Below are 10,232 nucleotides of genomic sequence, written 5' to 3'. Positions count from 1 at the left end.
GCTGTCGTCCCAGATATCTTCCAGTGTTGAGCTTTTAATTTTAGGTCAGTTGGTAGACAACTTTATGTAACAAGAAGGATTCATGGGGTGGTGTATTTTCTCAGACTTTGTCTATCTGAAATAATCTTTGATTTCTTTTTACATTTAAAGGAAGCTTGAAGGGGTATAAATGGTTTAATATTTTAGGATTGCAGTGTTTTCCCTTTGAAAACTTACAGATACTGCTTAATTATTCTTGGCATTTAAAATTGCAGTCATGTCTACCCCTAATGTTCACTGGGCCCAAGGCAAGAATTCTAATGGAGATCCACATACAATATATCTAAATATTTAAAATGTTTGAATCAAGCTAACAAACTTAAATACATTCTGTTCTCTCAGAATTTACTTGGCAAGTAAATTTTCATTACAATAAAATTGAAAGAGAAGTGTAGTATTATGGTTTTTATATGATGAAAAACTAAATGTCAAAGATGACTGAATTTAATTATTGCTCATGTCTGGGTTTTCAACACCAATGTTTGTGTGAGTGATAAAGACATGTGTCCTTGATGGTTCTGTTTCTTTTGTTCAGTCTCCTTCAGGAATACTGTTTATTTTGATTCTATTCTCTATATATTTGGCTATTCTTCCATTTTTTTTCTTTTCTTATCTTTTTCAAATCTTTATTCTAAAGAGCTTTCTCATTTGGCCTGCCTTCATTCTAGCAAAATCACTAATTACATTCTTATAATAAGAACTCTCATAATTTCTGTTTGTAGTAACATAAAGTATAAACAATTATTCCAAGTATGTAATATTTAAATATATTTCATCAAAAATGAAAATTAAATACTAAAAATTATTTTTATGTTTTCAAAAAGTTGTCTTAAAATATTCAGAATTATTTATAAAAACTAAAAGGTAAAATACAAATAAAATTAATGTCTCAATTTTAAATAAAAATTAAAAACTTAATTTTTTGGAAATTTAATGAAATGTTATTAAGTGATTTATATAAATAAAATTCTTTGCAATTCTAACGTTCAATGTCCATCTTGTTGCCAATGTAGAGAGAACCAGTAACACATTTCACACGTTGCCTCTATAACTATACACAAACCTAAGAGGAGTAATGAACTGCTTGATATCATGAAGTGTTGTATTTTGTGTACTTGATGTGAATACTTGGCTATTTGTGTCATTCTGCCTTTTAAAAATCTAGTTTCATTTAGTGTCTTTTAACCTGACCAAGTCTCTGTCACTTACCTCCCTTGACCTTTGTTGCCTACTAGAAGAAATCAGATCTTGTAGGATGCCCCAGAGTCTGGATTTGTCTAATTGTTTAAGCCGTTCTTTTATCTCTGATATTCCCATTTACTGTAAGTTTAGCCTAAATGTTTGGCTAGAGTAATGTTAAACTTTTTTGGCAAGAGTGGTTCATGCTATTTATTTCATATTGCATCCCATCAGTGAGCACATAATGTCAAGTTTGATCACTTGGCTAAGATGATAACACCAGAGCTCTCAATTATAAGATATGTTTCTCCTCTGCAGTAAGCAAGTAATCTGTAGGGTGATACTTAGGTCCTGTGCCAATATCATCTTCAACGACCTTTATCCAATGGTTTTAATATCCTTGTCTGAATTATTTCATTAAGATTTACAGAAAGGTTTCTAATTAAATACTTCCTTCTATGTTTATCAGCTGACATTTTTCTATAAAGAAGAAATTTCCCTCATCAACAGGAGATAAATTCTGGTTCTTCCCCAAAGGCAGAATAAAAGTTTAGTTCTTTCTTTTACAGAGTAAAGAAATGATTACCCTGTAAGGAATGAAAAGGGCATGGGGAGAGGAGAGGATGGAAGCATGACTTTTATATGACTTTGATATTCTTTTACCAATGTGTTTTATAAACTTGAAACAATAGTAGAGTGTAAAGTGTAAACATCCAAATTTAACTCCAACAAGGGGCACCCGGGTGGCTCATTCGGTTGAGCATCCGACTCTCAATTTTGGCTCAGGTGCTGATCCTTGGGGTTGTGGGATCGAGCCCCTGGTTGGGCTCTGTGCTCAGCGGGAAGTCTTGAGATTCTCTCTTTCCCCTCTCCCCCTCTTGCTACTCCCTGCGCTCGAGTATGTGTGCATACTCTCTCAAATAAATCTTCAGATTTAACTCCAACAATTAAAAATGTATTTTATTTTTATATTGTTAGGATCCATACAGAGAAAATAATTATTCCAAATGAGCATTGAACATAATATTCTATCTGTACATCCTTAATGGGATGTATGCTAAGAGCAAAAAGAAATATGAATAAGTCTCTTTTTAGGGGGAGGGGCAGATGGAGAGGGAGACAGAATCTTAAGCCAACTTCGCACCCAGCATGGAGCCAAAGGCAAGGCTTGATCTCACAACGCTGAGATCACAACATGAGCCAAAATCAAGAGCTGGAGGCTTACCTGGTTGAGCCACCCAGATGCCCCAAGAACTGCAAAGAAATCTTGAAACTAAACTAGATAATCTTATTGCTGATAGTAATATTGGTGTTAGAATTATCAGACCCTAAGATTTTCACTGCCAGAGAAAAAGAGATACAAATGTAAAAGCTGAAGTTCAGAAATACCTTTATAGCAGTAAATATGGATTAGAAATATTAATATGAAGTCATTTAGAAGTATTTAAGTATTTCCTAGTTTTGCCCAAAGAACCTAGAGTTAATGAGACCCCACCTGGTAAAAATAAGATTCCCAGGTATATATGATCTCTCTCACAAAGTCTGCACTAACACTCTAAACCTGCAAAGCTCATTAAATACAACCCTCTATCTCTTAGGTAACGGGAGAAAAACCCAAGCAGACTAACTAAATTCATCACCCTAACCTTAAGTGGGTCTCAGCCACCTCATGTATGTGATACTAACAACCTGGTCCATTTGCTGTGCTGCTCTCTTGATTATTCCACATCTCCCTTTTCTCACCCTTCCAAGTCACTTTCTCTACCCTGTGATGGCTTTGCTTCCTAATTCCCTGAGAAAATGAAACCAATCAGAAAAGAACATTTTAGCCTCCTACCCACCTATACAGTTACTTGTATTTTGGTTTATCTGCTACTATCGAACCTCCCTCTCTTCCACATAGGCAGAACGTTTCATGCCCTCCCATTCTGCTCAGAGCCATTGCTCCATCAGTCCCTCTCTCTGTCATCCTCAGCTGTCTCACTACTTAATTATTCCTATCTGAATATAAATATGTTGTCTATTCTCTAGGAAACCTCTCCCACTTTCCCTGCTCATTACTTCTCTAATTCTCTGCTTTGCAGCAAAACCCAAAAGAGTTACTTGTCCTCTCAATTAGGATCCATGAATTTGTAGAACATTCTACCTCTTCAGAAGTTTTCCTTGTGCCTCTTCCTAGTAATACCACTCTCAAAAGGTAATCACTATTCTGACTTCCGTTATTCACTAGATTTTCTAGTTATTCACTAGCTTTGTCTGATCTTAAACTTCATATAAATGCGTCATCCTTATGTACCATTGTGACTGCTTTCACTGAATACAATGTCTGTAACATGCATCTCTTGTGTTGCAAGTATTAATAGTTTAAAAACAATATTGTAGAGTATTCCATTGTGAGACTATACCATAACTGATTGATTCTTCTATTGAACATTTGGGCAGCTCCTAGTTTTTGACTATTATGGATAATGCTGCTGTGGCCATTTTTAAAACATTTTGGAAGGTCTGTGCACATATTTCTCTCTGGAGTGTATCTAGGGGAAGATTTCCTGGATCAGAGGGGAGGTACATTGCATTTTAGTACATAGTGCCATCAGCTTTCATATTGGTGAACAGTTTTCCAAAGTGGTTGAACTAATTTACCTTCCCATAAGCAATACATGAGAGTTCCAACTGTTGCTTCAGATCCTCAGTAATGTTTCGCATTGATAATCTTTTTAATTTTAGCCATTCTGGTAGGTTTGTTATTTTAATTATTATTCCTGTGACAAATGCTTGGATTAAATACCTTTTCATATGCTTGTTGGTCATTTGAATAGCCTCTTTCGTGACAGACCTGTTCAGTCTTATGCCGGTTAAAAAAAAATTGAGTCATTTGTCATTTTCTTACAGGTTTAGATACGAATCCTTTGTGGGATATGTATATCATGAAAATCTCTCATTCTGTGATTTGCCTTTTTACTAGTTTGTGTTTTTTGATGAACATAGATAGTTCTTAATTTTAATGAGGTCAGTTTTTTATGATTAGTGTCTTTTGTATTCTATTTAAGACTGTCTTGAAGAAATTTTTCTGTTTTATTTTAAAAGCTTTATTGTTTGGGGTGCCTGGGTGGCTCAGTCATTAAGTGTCTGCCTTCGGCTCAGATCATGATCCCAGGGTCCTGGGATCAAGCCCAGCATCGGGTTCTCTGCTCAGTGGGAAGCCTGCAGTCTCTCTGTCAAATAAATAAATAAAATCTTTTAAAAATTTCTAATTTAAAAGCACAGAATAAAAATAAATAGGCAATAAATCCTCAGTTTTATCCTGTGTATTATCACTGACACTACCAGGATCTATTAATAATACATTGAAGAATTTTACATTTTCACCAGTCGTTCACAACTGGGGGCAACTTTTACACAATGTCGGGAGACATTTTTGAGGGGGGTGTAGTCACAACTGGGGCAGGAGATGGTAGGAAGAGGAAGGTCCTACTGACTTCTAGTGAGTAAAGGCCAAGAATGTTGCTCAACACCCTGTGATACGCCAGACAGCACTCAACCACAACAAAGAATTATCCAGCCCCAAACGTCATACTGCAGAGGTTAAGAAACATGATTACGTTTTTCTCTCGCTGAAAGATCAGATTATCAGGCAAATAACCCACCCATTTAATTCTGCTATGGTATTTGCAGAATAAAGTTAAAGAGAACAGCCAGCATGTGCCTTGCTGAGTGAATATGGCATGAGGGGTGGAGAGGCAGGATTTAAATGTTAGATAAACCACATCCAGTTTATCAGAGAATAAAATCAAGAACTGAAGGAGGAAATGGTGGTAATGTGAACGAGGGGGTCAAAAGCACCTCCCCCATGGAGATTAGACAAAAGGCTGACAGGCTCTCTCTCTCTCCTGTGGGAAACCATTCTCTTCTGGCACATACTTGCAGCATTTACTATGTAGAAGGGGGTGGAGATCTATGCCAGCCTACTGTCAGTTTTCCCAACATATTTGTTGACGAGACAGTCTTTTACCATAGAATATTCTTGCATCGTTTGTTGTAGATTTATTAACCATACAAGCATGGGTTTTTTCTAGGCTCTCTATTCTCTTCCATTGATCTATATGTCAGTTTTTTGGCCAGTATCATACTGTTTTGATTTTTACAGCTTTGTAATAGAGCTTGAAATCTGAAATTATGATACCTCCAGCTGTGTTGTTCTTTTTCAAGATTGCTTTGGCTATTTGAGATCTTTTGTAGTTCCATATAAATCCATAGGATTATTCTAGTTCTGTGAAAAACATTGGTAGTTTGATCGGGATTGCATTAAACCTGTAGACTGCAGTGGGTAATAAGAACATTTTAACAATATTGGTTCATCCAGTCCATGAACATGGAATGTCTTTCCATTTGCTTGTGTCATCTTCAATTTCTTTCATCAGTGTTTTATAGTTTTCAGAATATAGGTCTTTCATCTCCTTGGTTAAGTTTATTCCTAGGTATTTTATTCTTTTTGGTGCAATTATTGAGATTATTTTCTTAATTTCTCATTCTGCTACTTTGTTATTAACATATAGAAATGCAACAAATTTCTGTAATTAATTTTGTATCCTGCAATTTTACTGAATTAATTTATTAGTTCTAATAGTTTTTTTGGTAGAGTCTTTAGGGCTTCCTGTATATATTATCATGCCATCTGCATATAGTGAAAGTTCTACTTCTTCCTCACCAATTTGGATGCCTTTTATGTCTTTTTCTTATCTGACTGCTACTAGGACTTCTAGTACTATGTCAAATAAAAGTTGATAAACATAGATAGCCTTGTCTTGTTCCTGATCTTAGAATAAAAACTCTCAGTTTTCTTCCAATTTCTTAGTTGACAGTCTTTGGTTTTCTGGTGTTTGTTTGTTTGTTTGTTTGTTTGTTTTTAAGATTTTTATTTATTGACAGAGAGAGAGAGAGAAATCAGAAGTAGGCAGAGAGAGAGGGGGGAAGCAGGCTCCCTGCTGAGCAGAGAGCCTGATGTGGGACTCAATCCCAGGACCCTGAGATCATGACCTGAGCCAAAGGCAGAGACAACCCACTGAGCCACCTAGGCGCCCCGACAGTCTGTGTTTTTAAGTCTATTTTTGTCTGCTATAGGTATTGCTACCCCAGCTTTCTTTTCCCTCCATTTGCATGATAAATGTTTTTCCATCCCTTCACTTGGAATCTTTGTCTGTCTTTAGGTCTCTCATAGGCAGCATATAAATGAGTCTCGCTTTTTTATCCATTCAGTCACCCTATGTCTTTTGGTTTGAGCATTTAGTCCATTTACAAAGTAATTATTGATGAGTATGTACTTATTACCAATTTGTTACTTGTTCTATGGCTTTTGTAATTCCTCTCTGTTTCTTTGTTCTCTTGTTCTCTTCCTTTGTAGTTTGATGGCTTTCTTTAGTGATATGCTTGGATTCCTTTCTCTTTATTTTTTGCATATCTATTAGGCTCACATGTAACTTCTTATGCATATAGCAGTCTATATTAAGTTGATGGTTGTTTGAACCCATTCTGAAAGCACTAAATTTTTACCCCTCTGTATTTTATGTATATGATATCATACTTCACATCCTTTTATTTTTTAATCCTTTGACTGATCTTTTAAAAAAGATTTATTTATTTATTTGAGATGGCAGGGGGAGAGCAGAGGGAGAGAGAGAGAATCTTAAGGAGACCCCCCCGCCTTGAGCGTGGAGCCTGACATGGGGTTTGGTCTCATAACCCTGAGATCACGACCTGAGCCGAAATCAAGAATCTGTCACTTAACTGACTAAGCTACCCGGCACCTCCCACCCCATGACTGATTTTTTATAAATATAATTGATTTTACTGCTTTTGTGTTTTAACTTCCATGCTGGTTTTACAAGTGATTAATTTACTGCTTTTATTATGTTTGCATTTACCTGTGACATTTTTTTCTTTCATAATACTCTCTAGTTCCATCTATGTTGTTGCAAATGGCAAGATTTCATTTTTTTGATGGCTACATAATATTCCATTGAATATATATATATATATATATATATATGTATACATACACACACACACACACACACACACGTCTTCTTTATCCATTCATCTGTTCATGGACATCTAGACTCTTTCCATAGTCTGGCTATTGTGGACATTGCTGCTAAAAACATTGGGGTGCCAATGCCCCTTTGGATCACTACATTTGTATCTTTGGGGTAAATACCAGTAGTGCAATTTCTGGGTCATAGAGAAACTCTATTTTCAACTTTTTGAGGAACCTCCATACTGTTTTCCAGAGTGGCTGCACCAGCTTGCATTCCCACCAACAGTGTAGGAGGGTTCCCCTTTCTCCACATCCTAGCCAACACCCATCATTTCCTGATTTGTTAATTTTAGCCATTCTGACTAGTATGAGATAGTATCTTATTAAGGTTTTGATTTGTATTTCCCTGATGCCGAGTGATGTGGAGCACTTTTTCATGTGTCTGCTGGCCATTTGGATGTCTTCTTTGCAGAAATGTCTCTTCATGTCTTCTGCCCATTTCTTGATTGGACTATTTGTTCTTTGGGTGTTGAGTTTGATAAATTCTCTATAGATTTATAGATTTATATATAGATTTATACATAATATAGATTTATAAATAAATTCTTTATAGATCTTTATAGATTTTGGATACTGGCCCTTGATCTAATATGTCATTTGCAAATATCTTCTCCCAGTCTGTTGGTTATCTTTAGGTTTTGTTGACTGTTTCCTTTACTACGCAAAAGATTTTTATATTGATTAAGTCCCAATAGTTCACTTTTTTCTTGCTTCCCTTGCCTTTGGTGAAGTGTCTAGGAAGAAGTTGCTGCGACTGAGGTCGAAGAGGCTGCTGTCTGTGTTCTTGATTTTGATGGATTCCTGTCTTACATTGAGGTCTTTCATCCATTTTGAGTCTATTTTTGAGTATTGTGAAAGGAAATGATCCAGTTTCATTCTTCTGCATGTGGCTGTCCAATTTTCCCAATACCATTTGTTGAAGAGACTGTCTTTTTTCTACTGGACATTTTTTCCTGCTTTGTCGAAGATGAGTTGACCATAGAGTTGTGGGTCCATTTCTGGGGTCTCTATTCTGTTCCATTGATCTATGTGTCTGTTTTTGTGCCAGTACCATACTGTCTTGATGATGACAGCTTTCTAATAGAGCTTGAAGTCCGGAATTATGATGCTACCAGGTTTGGTTTTCTTTTTTAGTATTCCTCTGGATATTTGGGGTCTTTTCTGGTTCCACATAAATTTTAGGATTAATTTATTCCATTTCTGTGAAAAAAGTTGATGGTATTTTGATAGGGATTGCATTAAGTGTCTGAATTGCTCTAGGTAGCATAGACATTTTCACAATATTTGTTCTTCCAATCCATGAGCATGGAATGTTTTTCCATTTCTTTGTGTCTTCCTCAATTTCTTTCATGAGTATTCTACAGTTTTCTGAGTACATGTTCTTTGCCTCTTTGTTTAGATTTATTCCTAAGTATCTTGTGGTTTTGGATGCAGCCCACTGATTTTTAAAGTACCTGGAGTTAAGCCTTGCTGACTGCAAATACAAAGTTAATTTAAGTCCCAGTGGCTTCAATGCTAAATATTATGGGGATTCATCCTCCTGCTCCTCTATCTTCCCAGCTTTGGTCCAAAATATGTATTTTTAAATAATTCTTGGGCTAAAGAAGAAATCATAATGCAAGAAAGTATTTAAAATTGATTGTGAAAATACTATATTTTTAAGCTAATGGGATGTCAGTTAAGTGTCTTCCTCTTGATTTCAGCTCAGGTCATGATCTCAGCATTGTAAAATTGAGCCCCAAGTTGGGCTTTGTGCTGGGTGTGGAGCCTGCTTGAGATTCTTTCTCTCCCTATCCCTTTTCCCCTCCCCATCTTTCCTCTAAGCAACAACAACAACAACAAACAAAACAACAAAACAATATATAGTGTAAGGATGCAATATCCTAAACAAAATAACCCCCAAAAGATTCAGCAAAATGTAAAAAAGATAACATATCTTCATCAAATTGGATTTATGTGAAGATTTCAAGGTTGGTTTAACATCAGAAAATTTATCAACATAACTCACCAATTAGTAGATCGAAGGAGAAAAATCATACAGTTGTCACAGAAGATGCAGAGAAAGAATTTGACAACCATGATTTTAAAAATAGTAAATTAGAAATAGCAGGTAGCTGCCTTAAGCTATCAGAATCTATCAAAATTTACAATAGGTTTGATGTTAAACTAGAAAAAGTGAAAAGATTTTCCTTTGTAAATGGGAGCAAGAAAAAGGTGTCCACTTCTATTCAACATTGTACTGGAGGTCTTAGAAAGAGCAGTTAACTCTGGAAATAGAAATGCTTAGGAGTAGGGGGGAAATGTCATTATTCACAGATATTAGTATTGTGAACTTAGATTTGGCAAAGTTCCTGGGTTGATAAGAAGCTTGTAACAGCCCAATGTGCTAACCAATTGTGCAACAGCATAAGCAGTTTATAAAGGTCATGTTATACTTCCATATATCATTAACAAGCAGAAAATGAAATCTAAAATATGAGCAGTGGGGTGCCTGGGTGGCTCAGTGGGTTAAAGCCTCTGTCTTCAGCTCAGGTCCTGATCCCAGGGTCATGGGATCCAGCCCAGCATCAGGTTCTGTGCTCAGCAGGGAGACTGCTTCCCTTCCTCTCTCTCTGCCTGTCTCTCTGCCTACCTGTAAATACTGTCTGTCAAATAAATAAATAAAATATTTTTATTTTTTATTTATTACTTACTTATTTATTTATTTATTATTTATTTTTTTTTTAAGATTCTAGCATTTAAAGATTTTTTTTTAAAAAATTGTGCCTCCATCAGAAAGGATGAATACCCAACTTTTGTAGCAACATGGACGGGACTGAAAGGGATTATGCTGAGTGAAATAAGTCAAGCAGAGAGAGTCAATTATCATATGGTTTCACTTATTTGTGGAGCATAACAAATAGCATGGAGGACAGAGGGA

The sequence above is a fragment of the Mustela putorius genome, unplaced genomic scaffold, assembly GCF_011764305.1.
Source record: "Mustela putorius furo isolate JIRA1106 unplaced genomic scaffold, ASM1176430v1.1 tig00003871_pilon_pilon_pilon, whole genome shotgun sequence".
NCBI classification, from domain to species: Eukaryota; Metazoa; Chordata; class Mammalia; order Carnivora; family Mustelidae; genus Mustela; species Mustela putorius.
The sequence above is the reverse complement of the archived record's forward strand: the minus strand, read 5'-3'. Positions refer to the sequence as shown.